This window comes from Canis aureus, chromosome 12, assembly GCF_053574225.1.
Source record: "Canis aureus isolate CA01 chromosome 12, VMU_Caureus_v.1.0, whole genome shotgun sequence".
NCBI lineage: Eukaryota > Metazoa > Chordata > Mammalia > Carnivora > Canidae > Canis > Canis aureus.
The window spans coordinates 20,091,956-20,106,033 of NC_135622.1; the positions used below are offsets into that span (position 1 = coordinate 20,091,956).

Sequence of the window (14,078 nt, forward strand, 5' to 3'; positions counted from 1 at the left end):
ACAAAATAAAATGGGATGTGATTTTCTTGAAAAGACAAAACTACGGAGACAATAAAAAGATCAGTGATTGCCAGAGGTTGGCAAGGGAGAGATGAATAGGTAGAACACAGAGGATTTTTAGGGCAGTGAAAATACTTCGCCTGATAGTATAATGATGGATAGATGCCATTATGCTTTTGTCCAAACACATAGAATGCACAACACCAAGAGTGAATCCTAAGATACACTATGAACTTTGAGTGATTATGATGTGTCAATGTAGATTCATCCTTGGTAAAAAATGTACCATTCTGGTGAGTTATACTGTTAATGTGAGAGACTATGCATGTGTGGGAGCAGGAGGTATAGGGGAAATGTCTGTAGCTCCTTCTCAAGTTATTGTAAACTTAAAACTGCTCTTAAAAATAAAGTCATATAACAAAAACAACAACAACAACAACAACAAAAAGTAGGTAGCACAAAACATAGAGCAAAGAGCTCAAATAAAAACAGGTAAGGGCACCATTCCATCATTCCGAGGAATTTGAAACTGGAAGCCTGAACTTCACAGAATATATTGGAAGGAAATAAAGTTTCTGCAGGTTTATAATAATGAAGGTGGCAAGTAAGGTGAACCTTGAACAAATGTAAAGGGTAACTATAATTTTCTGCAAAAAATAAAGACATTGTGATACAAAAATGACATCCCATAACAAATAGGTGTGAAAGAAGTACCACATGAGGCAGAAAAATCTGCATAATTTAACAGTGCAAGAGGACACAAGTCCAGCCAGACCAATGTTCATTCTTTATGAGAACTGAGAGTACATGTAGAGTTTATTGTACATATATTTATGTCCATTCCCATAGACTTCCACAGTAGTACTATGGAAGATTAAAAATAGTTGCAAATTCTTTGACTTTTCCTCCATTAAGAAGTGGGCTCCATGTAACCTCCACTTGAAATTTGGAGGGCTTTGTGATAGTTTAACCAATGGAATATGATTTCTGGCCTCAGGCTTTAAGAGATTGGAAGCTTCTAGTTCCTATATCTTAGAACCCACTTTTTGAGAGCCCAGAATGGCCATAAGCAAATTCTGATCTGCCCTCAGATGGCCATGCTGAAAAAGTTGCATTTAGGTACTCTGGAAAATAGCTTTAAATGAGCCCAGTCTTCCACTCTTCTTCACCAAGGTGGCAGACATGTGAATGAGGCCATCTTGGATCCTTCAGACCAAACTGTCTCTCAGTTGATACTATGATACACCTCTGTGTACACTACATGGAAAGAATTGCCCAGCTGAGCTCTGCCTAAATTCCTGATGTATAAAATTTTGACATATATTAAAATGTTTATTGTTTTAAGCCATTAGGTTTTAAGGTATCTGTTATGGAACAATAGAGAAACTGATAAATCTTTTTGTTTTATTTATAAAATAATATATTAAGGAACTCTTCTCTTGGTATTGTAATAGATAAATATTCAAATTAAGTTGGACTCTATCTGACCCTGAGAAATCCTTGCCCTGAGAAAGAAAATAGCAGATAAATATTCCACTTTATAGATTGTTTATTTCAATTGAAGTCAGCTATAGATTACAGAATTACAGTGTGGCTTGTGCCAATAGAAATAGTTTTAACCTAGGGAAAAGACTGAAAAACAGAATTAGGTTTCCACCAAGTATGGAAACACTGCCAGCTTAAATCAATTTGGGGTTAAAATTCTTTGTTTCATATGTAGAGGCATTGGGAAAATTGTTAATTGCAAAGATATTCTTTATTATTTCTTTTGTTAATCTGTCATTTCCACCTATAAACTTTGCTAGAGCTTGATTTATCTTTGATTTTGACCAAAAAAGACAAAACAAGCAAAAACAAACACCTGTTTTTTTGTACTTTACAGTGCTTGTGCCTTGTTCAAAGAAGGCAGTGTTTATCTAGCTTGTTTGTGCTGATAGGGAAATTGATTGAATTCCAGCAAGTCAAGAGAGAGAACCAGTGCCAGAACATGGGAAGTAAGGGATTGGGGCAGCCAGAGAGCTATAACTGTGAAGTTACTGGGTATAATAGCTCTTCCTTTCTTTGGTCTACCCCTCGCAATAACCCCATACCTGTACTATATTCTAATTTTATCCATTAATGATGTTGCAGAACAGGTTTATTTTCTCTTTCTCCTATTAGGTATTCAAATTATACTCTCCTTGAGTTTTCTCTCTCTATGCAAAGCATTCTTAGTCTTTGAATTATTCTTTATGTGCCATAATATTCCTATTATCACCTTAGTTTTCAAGTGTGAGGCTCAAATTGAACCTGCCATTTACACAACAGAATATTATCACACTCCACTTTCTTGGCCACAATACATCATTTAATGCAGTGTATGACAGGCTTTTTTATTTAATAAGCACACTCTTAACTAATAATAAATGAAAGCTACATACACTATGGTTTTCACTCTTTGTTATATTTTTCCCCACCAGATATGCAGAAATCTGAAAAGATATCTGAGAAAGTAAGGACTTTATTCTGAGGAGGGTTTTGGAGGCCATAGTGGAGGAAAAGATGCACTGGACCATATGCAGTCCCAGACACTTTTAAGAAAAATGATCTAACTGCTTAATCAAGAAAGTAGTTCTCTCCACTTCTGCTCTGTGATTTTCATGTGAGCCAAAAGATGTCTAGTGACAAGCAAGTTTTTGTTTAACATAGGCTTATAGAAAAAGAAAAAGAAATAGAAGGGTAAATAGGTCAGCTTCAGTGGAACAGGTTCTTTATAAACTGAAGCCAATCAGCATCCAGACAGAATGAGAACTTCTTGCCTTCATGGAGTGCGCAGCTGGTAGTAAAATGATATCTTATTTCTCTTGCCAAGTTTAGATCTGTTAAGCAGAGGGGAAAAGAAAATCACATTCTTTTCTCTGTATATATTATATATGAAGGATATATATTATATATAATATTATATAATAAAATATATAATAAAACAATATATAATAAAGCAATATATAATAAAATATATTATATATAATATTATATATTATAATAAGTATATATAAAAGCAGTAAGAAATTCTGTTGCCACTACTTTCCCTCCTAGGCCAAAGATGGAATAAACATTTTTAAATGAAACTCTAAGCTATCTTGGCTAAGAGTAGATGATTGACAATTATTTAAAAGACCCCAGAGGCTTTTGAACCCACAGCAAAGCACAGAAGGCAAGTTTCTTGGCATACATATGTGCATGAATGTACATTAACTTTTGGTGTCTACTAGCAATACAAAAAAATTATATATTCCGCCATCATGAATGAATACGCTCTTCTACTTAGGGATTTACTGGCATAATTGTCTTCATGAAATCTTACTTCATCTACAGGTTCTCATGTTCCAAAGACCTGATACTCTCATATTGCTAAAAAAATAAAGAATAAAGATGTTTCCCTTTCTCAGTAATCTTTATTGTAATGTTTGTAGCCACAGGAAATGCCAGTCTCCATTAAATGAATCCATCAGTCAATTGACAGCAGGAGTATTAGCATACAGTCAAAACCTAGGGATGGTCTCACTGATCATATGGTATGCTTATAACTTACCTGTGGGAAAGTTTTAAGACTGGTCATTTAGCAAACATATTAAAACTGAAAACTTTAAGTGGATGTTGAGGCTTTCAATGTAACCAAGTGTGTATAGTGAGACCACTATGTCCTGAAACATTTTATGCAATATATTCATAAAATATTGTAGACTCTTGTGAATACTGTCAAACATAGCAACTCAAGTTGTGATGCTTGGGGAAAAAAACCTAGGGTAGAGACATTGAAGAACATTTTTCTATGTGACTGTGACGGTTCAAAAGAGAGATGTTCAAAACACTTGAAAAATGGTAACATCATTTGAATGTGGCCTGCTTTGATGGACTAACAATTTATATGAATACATTCTGAATTTTTCAAAAATTGTCTTTGTGCAGCTTCTTAATATATTCCAGATTCATAATTTCCAAAGCCCAATTTACACATTTCTATTTCAAAAAAAGAAAAATTGTATTGCCAGATGGCACAGACCTTAGGAACCGGCAGTGCATTAGCCATACACTGAAAAAAATAATCTCTATGCTCAATGAATAAATCATTACATTACAGAGTGGTGCCAGGTTATGGAGAGCTATATCATGCTTTTGTGTGGTACAGTTGTTTTCACTTTGTTACCTGTAACATTACTTTGTTTATTTTGTTCCTGTAAGTAACAAATGTCATAAAATCTGTATCTTCTGTAACTTTTTAACTTCATTCATTCAAGTCAATGAATTTTTATAGAGCGGGTGCTATCTGCCAAAGATATAGCAGCAAACTATTTAGATAAAGCCTTGCCCTCAAGAATATTAAATGTTAGTCATGGGATTCAGGCAACAGGCAAATGAACACAATAACAATAGGTTATTAAAAGTACAGTAAAAGAAATAAACATGCCATTAAAGAAAATAATGCTAGATGCTAACCATTCACAGTTCTGTGTATAATTGGGCTTAGGCACAAATGTAGAACTCCTACACCTTGCTCTGTAGATATCATCTTACTGGCAATTTGTTCTCAGCAACAGTATCAATGGGAAGTTGTGGGGGTTTCTTGTAATCTGTTTTAAAGACTCAGGATATATTATTAAAAGCTCATTAATTTCCTTTAATACATTTCAATAACTTTTAATAACCTCTCCTAACTTCTGATTGGCATTCTTTGAATGAATCTACTTTGTCCATGTATGTATCTAAACTCTATCTGAATCCATTTTTCTTTCTGTTTTATATCAGATTCTGTGATCCATGAAACCAAGTGACCTCAAGTCCTCTAACCATGTGCTGTTAGAGATGGGCAAAACACAGAAACACTATATTTTTCACTGAGGCCAAGCAACAGCACGTTCTGTTAGGCAAGTCAAGAATATGTAATGGAGTCTGATGCACAGGAAATAAAGGAAAATTGTGCTTGGTCACTGAATCCTAAGTTTAAAGCTGCTGCTGCAAGTTGTCCCCAAGACCACTGCAGAGAAGTGGAACGTGAGCTGTTTCAGGGGCCACTGAGTGACAGCTGGCACTGACCCCTGAGACTGGCAGATGTCTCCATCTGGGAGCAGTGACCCCCCTCTTCTGCAGGGTCCCCATTAGGGCTTTAGCATCATCCCCTTTAGAACCATGAGGAGCCCCCGGGAGGGCGGCCCTGGGCCGGGGAGGATGGGCTCTTCCTGCGGAGTCTCCTATACAGACTGCTGGTCTGGGGACACCGGGCTGTAGAGGACCTCGAGTCTCTTTTAAAATGTAATAACTACTTTGACTTTAAAAAAAAAAAAAAAACTCCCAAGAACATGATTTTCTTTAATATTCAAGGAAAATAAATGGACCCAGTCCCCAAATAACTGACCTAGAAAAGAAACTGAATCTCCTCCTTGGTACTCTCCTAATTCCTAAGGAGCCCTACATGACTGTTTGTGCAGCAACTAATGTCTTCTCCAACTCCTGGTGTCTTTTCATGCACTTCTCTTCGACTTTGTACCATGTCTCCAAAGAGTTCCTAGGACTTAAAGCAAAATACAGTTTTTATTCCTAAAGAAAGTACTAATCCAAATCTGATGCTATTTATGATTAATAAATCATTGCTGGATACTTCAGAGGAAAATGAAGGGAAATTACAGAGTAGCATAGTTGCATGTCTGACATTATTAGTCCTAAATTCTATCAGCCTCACTTTATCACTTTTGTAAGACACTGTTTTTCTAAGTCTCCCTTCTTAAAGACTTATGAAAATTCCCTAATACCTTTGCTTCTTATTAGACTCAAATTTTCTTCCCGGTCTGTCCTCAGAACTCCAAGGGTATTTTATATTAGGTCAGTCACTATTTTGTTATGCACAGCAGTTTAGCTCCCTTTATGTTTCTTGACCAGAAAGTATGATAAATATTATCCTCAGTAAAAGAATAATTATCTTCCTTATGTGAATTCTGTAGTTTCCTCAGAATATGAAAATGGAAGAAGTTAATTGTTTTCATTATTTTAAATAGAAATGTGTTCTTTCTGCTACATGCCCAGTAATGCATCTTTGCTCTAGATAACTCTGCTCTAGACACTTCTGTGATTTTTTTTTTTTTCTAATGCTTCAGACTGGGAACAAAGGTGGAAACACAGAAGATGAGCAAAAAGTAACCTGAACCATTTAGCAATCCCTGGGAACACTCTCTGGATACCCTGCCTGCCAGGGTGAAAAGGACAGTCAAAGATCAAAGTCAGATTGAGGGGGCAGCCTGCGTGGCTCAGCGGTTTAGCACCGCCTGCAGCCCAGGGCCTGATTCTAGGGACCCAGGATCAAGTCTCACGTCGGGCTCCCTGCATGGAGCCTACTTCTCCCTCTGCCTGTGTCTCTGTGTCTCTCTGTCTGTGTCTCTCATGAATAAATAACTAAAATCTTAAAAAAAAAAAAAAGTCAGATTGAGTAAATTCTGTCCAGGGGCCACAGATTGTAAAGTACAGACAAAAATGGTAAGTACACTAAAAAAATAAATGATGCTTTGACATGGATGGAACTGGAGGGTATTATGCAGAGTGAAGTAAGTCAATCGGGAAAGGACAATCATCATATGGTTTCACTCATATGGGGAATATAAAAAATAGTGAAAGGGATCAGAGGGGAAAGGAGAGAAAATGAGTGGGGAAAAATCAGAGAGAGTGGCAAAACTCCTAACTCTGGGAAACGAAAAAGGGGTAGTGGAAGAGGAGGTGGGTGGGGGAATGGAGTGACTGGGTGACGGGCACTGAGAGGGGCACTTGATGGGATGAGCACTGGGTGTTATACTATATGTTGGCAAGTCAAACTCCAATAAAAAATATACCAAAAAATAAAAGTAAAAAATAAAATGCTGCAACTTTTCAAAAAAAAAAAAAAAACAATCTATGATAAATGAGCAACATGCAGAAAATGGGTCAAACCGTGAGCAAATGGGGTTTAAAGAACTATGGAAAGCAAATCTCAGCATGGTATACACTGGTATCCCTCTACACATCACAGCCATATGCTTCATCATATCATGAGCAGTATTGAAACAAATCATACCTGATAGACCTGTCTCTAAGTAGGATAGTAAATAACTACATTTCTCCAGGGACTATCAGCATATCCAAGAATAACCAATAAACATAATACTAACTTTTGAGTATGTTGGGACAAATGTAATCTCCAAAACTGCTAGTTAGTGGAGAGTGAGTAAATAAGAGAGCCAGCTTCTCAGGGATCTCAGGGAGAAATAGGGATGGTTGCAGAAGGCAACCGATTAAACAGCCAGGAAGGAGCTCAGAGTGGGGCTAGAGCCCACTTTGGTAAACACAATCCCCCTGACTTCCTTCCAGCTTGAAGAGCTTAATTATTGCAGGCTCTTTGCATTCAGTTGTCTCCATGTCTCCTTGTTTATTATTCCTGTCCACAATAGACTATCAGTATAGATCATCTATCCCATTCCTCAAAGTGACTTTTTAAAGACTTCAAGAATGCTTCATTGTCTATAGAATCTAAGGCAAAGTTTGTTTGTTTTTAATGGATATTTGGTTTTGGACATTTTAGGCAAAGAACAGTGTAGGCTCATGGACATTTTTAATCTATTAATTTGTTGAATAGCCTGATTTTTCCACTTTTTTGATCTGCAACTATTGCAAACAATGCTCTAAACCTCAGTTTCCTTATCTGTAAAATTGGGATAACAACAGGATCTAACTTAGAAGGCTCTTGTTGAAAATAAATAATATAATATGTTTAAATTTACATTCAGCTCAGTGCTGATATGTAGTCAATGTAGTTTGTAGTCAATAAATATTAGCTAACATCAGCATCATCACCATCAAAATATTGTATTACTTTTACAAAATTTATTTAATTTAAACTAGACATTCTTCATCTTCCTCAGTGAATTCCTAGAAATCATAATTCATTCTGCAATGACACAAGGACTTAAAATTAAACAGAATAATAAAATATTTTCTATGGATGAACCTATCCTTGTAAAACCCAAGGATATTAGGAAACTATGAAGGTAGATTCTGTGCAGTAGGAAATATACAGGTTTAAATTGAACAAGATTTTTAAAGTAAAACGCAAGGGCAAATCTGGTTTTATCCCAGAGGAGGACCTAAAAATAATTAAATGATAATCCAATAATAAAACTGGACTAGTAAAAAGAAAATTGAGTATATAAAGTTCAATAAGGGTGGCATTAAAATGAACATCTTACAACCATGTCTATTTGCCTTAAGATTATACCTAATGTCTGTTTAGAAAAGCCAAGTCATCTTTATTTCTAAGACATACTATTTAATATGCTTAAGAATATTATTATTTTCCAAGATCTTTACACAATTTTCCCCATTTTCACAACCACAAATACCAGAAGAGAAAAATACAATTTTTCAACAAAGGAAATATAAGTAGAAGGAGGTCAGGTGACATATGCAGGGTCACAGAGCTTGAGAAAGGCAAAAATCTCAAGCCCCAAGGCTGGGACATTATTAACCCATGTCTTAATCCTGTATGTCATGGTGTCTGCCTCTTTGAGTGATGATGATTTAAACTACACCAAAAGGGCTATAATTCAGGGAGGTTGTCCAAATGCTCTTGCTTCAAAAGACTAGGGGACAAAAGGGAAATAATTTTTCTGAAATTGAGATACATCACACATCAGGGCTTCATATTATTGTCCAATCATTTACTAGCTCTCATTTTTCTAGAGTTGGTAATTTTAGCTGGAAAATTCCAGGACATTCTATCATAAGGGAAATTTGTTATTATACCTAGAAGAGAGCAGGCAAAAATTGGTAGTGGTTGAGTTTAGAACAACACCTTCGAAAACTAAACAAAAACTGTGCAACAACCAATCAAAGCAACACCACCACCTACAATTTAACTATTAGAAATTCACCTAGTTAGGTTTTTAATATTTGTGGTTGTACTGAGGGCCAACTATATGCCAAGTGCTCTCCTAACCCTTTTGCATATATTACTTCACTTAGCCTTCACATTTATCTGAAGAAAATATTTTTCTTTCCATTTTATAGATGGAGAAAATGAGCCTTGGAGAGGCTATTTGGTTTGCCCAAGGTCTCAAATTGTGTTACCTATGAAAGACATTATTTCTTTCCTAGCTAATTTATTAATTGTCCCCACATTATTTCCCAAGGTTCAAAGACATACAAGCATGTTTCATGCAGGAAACATATAAATAAATTATTGCATATCAACTCCATTATGCTGTATATGATATTTTATACATGACTTTGATGTATTAAAATGGTAAATTAACATTGTCATGCTGCATTAGATTTTTATCATTTCTGTGAACGTTTCTATGTTTATAGAACATAGAAAAGGAAGCCAAACATTGCTGGAAGACTAAAGTTTTTCCTAGTACTAATGACCAAGGACACAACATATCCTCAGACAAAACATTACAATTATGAGGAGAGCTTTATGCAGGTAGGAGAATGAACTGAGCTTCTTTGGGGCTGGACTTTGAAGTATTCATGACAAGGTATACATTTCCTCATGGTAGGTTAAAAGTTATACCTACCTCTTCATCCTAATGCATTTTTATTAAATCCACATTGTGTTTCAGACACTCTTCTAGAAACTGGTTAATGTTATCTTATTTGTTATTCATAATAACCTCAAGTACTATATCAGTCATCCTAATCTAGGTGACACCTAGGTTAGGAAAAGACCCAAAAGTTAGTGACATACAACAACAAAGGCTTATTTTGTATTCATGCTACAGATCAGCTATGGCCTGTGCTCCACATTTAGTTCATTCTGGAACCTAGACTGAAAGAACATCTTTTCACTGGAAAGTTGCTATAGGAGAAAGAAACATGGACAATCACATGTTGGCTCTTAAACTTTTGCTCTGACACAACGCACACTGCTTCTGCCAACATTTTATTGACAAATAAGTCAGACAGTCACTATTACATTCTATAGGGTAGGGAAATATAATCCTCCCACAGGGAGAAACAGAAAGGGAAAATGAAATACACAGCCAATAGAAATACATTCTACACTGCACTATTTGGGTACTAAATACTCAGTTCACCTCCTACATGCAAAACACACTTGTCTCCCTAAGGAGACAACCTGAAAATCCCTTGGTCACCACTGCAAGCTGAAATATAGGATGTCCAGGTGGGGTACAGTTTTCTCACCAGAGACCTAGGTGTTGCTTGTCTTGTGAACAAAACAATATTATCTATCCTCATATACCCGATATGCAATTGAGGAACAGAAAGAATAACTGCAATAACACTTCCCACATGAAAAGCAACTCCCAAGTTCTCATACAAATGTCTCTATTAGTCTCATAGGCCATTTTTTGCTCTGGTAATAAACATGTAGTTTCAAATCACCATAAATGGCTTATGACACTGAATATGAAATGGGATGCCAAGTAGAATATTTGGCAAATAGGATTGTGATCAACCACAACTAAAATATAGCACACCTTGTGACAATTTAATGGCTGAGAGCATGGTAGCTCAATGACATTACCTCATTCAAGGCTAGACAAATCTTTTTGACAAAAATCTATGTCCATCCCATTACATAATGCTTCAACTATATGGAGAAATATCAGTAGTTAAAAAAGAAGTTCCTGGGAGTCCTCTAGAATAAACTATAAAATGTTATTTTTTTTTTTATTTATGATAGTCACACACATAGAGAGAGAGAGAGAGAGAGAGAGGCAGGCAGAGACACAGGCAGAGGGAGAAGCAGGCTCCATGCACCGGGAGCCCGATGTGGGATTCGATCCAGGGTCTCCAGGATCATGCCCTGAGCCAAAGGCAGGCGCTAAACCGCTGCGCCACCCAGGGATCCCAAACTATAAAATGTTATAATGTTAGTTGGAATTATCTAAATTTATATTATCACTCCTATTTTTTCTTCTAGTGTTTGGTGAGGTGTTGTTTGTATGCTTTGGCCTTACCTGAGTTGTACCTTCATGAAACTTCTATTTTCTTCACTTACCTCATTTTGTGTCAGAGCGTTAAAGAAAGTATCACATCCTCCCCAACAGGAGGAGATTGGAAGCACCAATCAATGAGAGTTCAGGAGGGTAAGGCTAGGAAAGTTTTATACTCAAAGAACAACTACTCCTCCCCACCCATAGGTTCCCATTTTAGTGCCAACTTTGGATATCAGCAGGTTTATTTTCACTTAGGATGGCTGTGGTGTTGCCAGGAAGGCATCAAAGAAAAACTGATCCTCTGTCACAGTTTTATCAGGGGACAGCTCTGATACTCACTCAAGGTATCAAAGATTTTTTTCACTTTCATCTTCTCCCCCAAACCAGAGGCTCTCATTTGAACAATTTAATCTTCAACGGAAAATTAGTATCACCAGTTAAGTGGGCCTCTAGCCAAATCTAATTGGTCTATGGGAAACAAATGGCAAAGTTGAATAAAGATAACCTGGACTGTTCCTGTTTGTCAGCAAGGTTGTTTTCAAACAGTAACTGGAGTAAATGCTTCAGCTGCAGCTTACACTGAAGCTGATGCCAGCATGTGGCATGAGGGAAATGGAGCCAGCTTTCATGAGATCGTTGCAATGGCTGGATTCCATCTCCTAGTTCACAGCTCACTCTCCTTAGCACCAGCCTGTTGTTTTCATAGGACTTTACACTTGCTTCTCACTTCGATAGTATTTTCAAACCAAAAAAACACTTTCAAATCATTGTTTCTGCTTGAAAAAAGAACTGTGTTCTTGGTAAACCTAAACCCTTCTGTTTATATTCAGAAGAACAGGGACAAGTCATGAGCAAAGTACTCCTGAGCCCCACATGGAAGGTTCTTTCATGAAAATAGAATCAAGATTGGAGCAATAGCAGACCAGATCTCAGGTAAAATGTACAGGACTCCCTGCAAGGTTACTCCTGCTAGCCACCCTTGTATATAACAGAGCAAATTAGTTGAATGCGATTGTTTTCTGCTTTGTTTGTGTTGAAATTATTTATAGGCCTTCAAACCTAGGGTAAAAAGTCTCTCCTATGATGATGTATGAGCCCAATGGAAAAAAAAATATTTTTATGGCCTGTTTCATTCCTGTATGCTGGAAAATTATCTGCCAAAGATGAGTCCACTCTATGTCTCAGAAGAAAAAAAAACTCTTGTCCTGAGGGCATAAATTTATGCCAGAACACCAAAAACCTGTACACAGAAAATGTGTAATATTATTGGGTAAACAAAATAACCATCAAAAGGAAAATAGAACTATAAGAAGCAACGGAATGCAAATATTTTAACCCTATGAACCCAACTTCCATTGGTAACTACAAATTCAGCAGAGAGGTGGAGTCTAGGGTGGCACCCAGCAGATCTGCTGGAGACTGCACAGTGGTGAGGAAGGTGGGATATTGGAGTCAGGCCTTGGCTTTTGCCTGGGTGGCACAGATAACTGTTCTAGTGGAGCTGAAAACACACTCAGTAATGTGCAGTTCTTGATTTATGTGCTTAAGCAGGACACTTTCTAGATAGTGAACTGAACTAAGCTGGGGAAGGTGATGAAGGGATAGCAGAAAGTCTAGTTCAGCAGTGCCTTAATTTATATGTGCATCACAACCAACGGTTTTGTTTGCGTAACACTGAAGATCCCTGAAAACAAAAATTTTCTCTTCAGTCAGTTGGGGTAGAGGGGAGGGCACCAGGGTTCTGCATTTTTAACAAGTATTGCAAGTAATTCTGAAGTATACAGTCTAGTCTCCAGATGCATTAATACTGATTTTTGGGTATTAGAAGTGAAGATACTTTCCACCTGCTTTAAAACCAAGAGGGTAGAATTTGTAGACAAGGTAGGGAAACCAGAGCAGATCATCGAATAGGAGGGGGCCAGAAAATGTAACTTAAAGTTCAAAGCAGGTGATTGGAAATTTGGAGGCAACTGCAAGACAGTAAGTAGAGCAGGTGAGCAGGCTTTCCTCTTAAAGCACGTTGGTATTGCTAGGATCTCTTAGGTTAAATGTGCTGAGGAGGCTGATTGTATTGAAAACAGAGATTCAAAATGTGGCCACATTGAGATCACTTGGAGACTTTAAAAACAATGAGTCCTGTTTGCTGAAGTTCTGATTAAATTGGCTGCAGTTATGTCCTGGGCAAGGAGATTTTTGGATGATTTTGATGTGGATCAAGCTCTGGTTTAGAGGATCAACAAAAACATGGGCACCTTCGTTACATAATCTTGACAAGCACGTCTCAAATGTTATTGTGCATACAGCTCAGCTGGGCACTTGTTAACAAGCAGATTCTGATTCAGCCAGCCCTGAGTGGGCCTGAGATCCTTCATTTCTCACAGCTTCCAGGTGATACCCATGCTGCTCGCCCATGCACAACACATTGAGTAGCAAAGATAGGAAAGGATCCAGTCTCTCACTCTAGTGGGGTGAGAACTTGCTAGAAAAGCAATTCTCAGCTTTCACCCTAGACCTACCAAATCAGAAGCCTTAGGGAGCAGCGCTGTGTTTGAACAAGCCCTGCAGGAGGTTCTGCTGCATGCCCAAGTTTGAGAAGCTCTGCTCTGTTCCATAACATAACCATCTGTCACTATTTAACCTGGCTGAGCAGGGTCACCAACACTTCATTCTCTAAACATGACCAAACCTTCCCAGTGGGCCATGTGGGTTTTGGTTCTTTCTCCATCGTGACAATTAAAAGGACATTATTCTCACATGACCCCCAAATGGTAATGAATCCAGTGCACTATTCCTTGTTTAAGCACTGAGCCTCACAGGCTCTATTAAATGAGAGACTGAAAGCACTCTTCAGGTTCATTTCTGCCTCTGATAGCCTGTGATCCCACCACTCTCCAACTAGAGAGGCTGTGATGGCTTTAGTGCCTTTATCCCTGGATGCCACAAAGCCCACCCTATGCTGTATTGTTCCCATTGTTACACCCCTTTTAAAAGAACAAATGAGAGGACTAAAGGCATCAGCAAGCCTCAAATGCTGGGCAGCAGTCATGCAGCTCATGCAAACTCAGTAACCTCTAGTAGCTGGGCCCAGCTCACAGTGCATGGAGGTGCAGAGGCAGA

General features: G+C 37.6%; 1 long non-coding RNA gene across 15 annotated transcripts in view; it reads right to left on the reverse strand.

Annotated features, from left to right (window-relative positions):
* Positions 1-2,484: 2,484 nt before the first annotated feature.
* Positions 2,485-14,078, reverse strand: part of LOC144280721 (uncharacterized) — a 77,456-nt gene continuing 65,862 nt past the window's right edge. For 13 of the 15 annotated variants that reach the window (XR_013349140.1, XR_013349138.1, XR_013349137.1 and 10 more), the window contains 2 exons: positions 5,393-5,548; positions 2,485-2,858 (listed from right to left, as the gene is read on the reverse strand). This is a non-coding gene — a long non-coding RNA (uncharacterized LOC144280721). Of the gene's footprint in view, positions 2,859-4,476; positions 4,611-5,392; positions 5,549-14,078 lie in introns of all 15 variants that reach the window. The other 2 variants (XR_013349124.1, XR_013349131.1) reach the window with 2 other exon arrangements.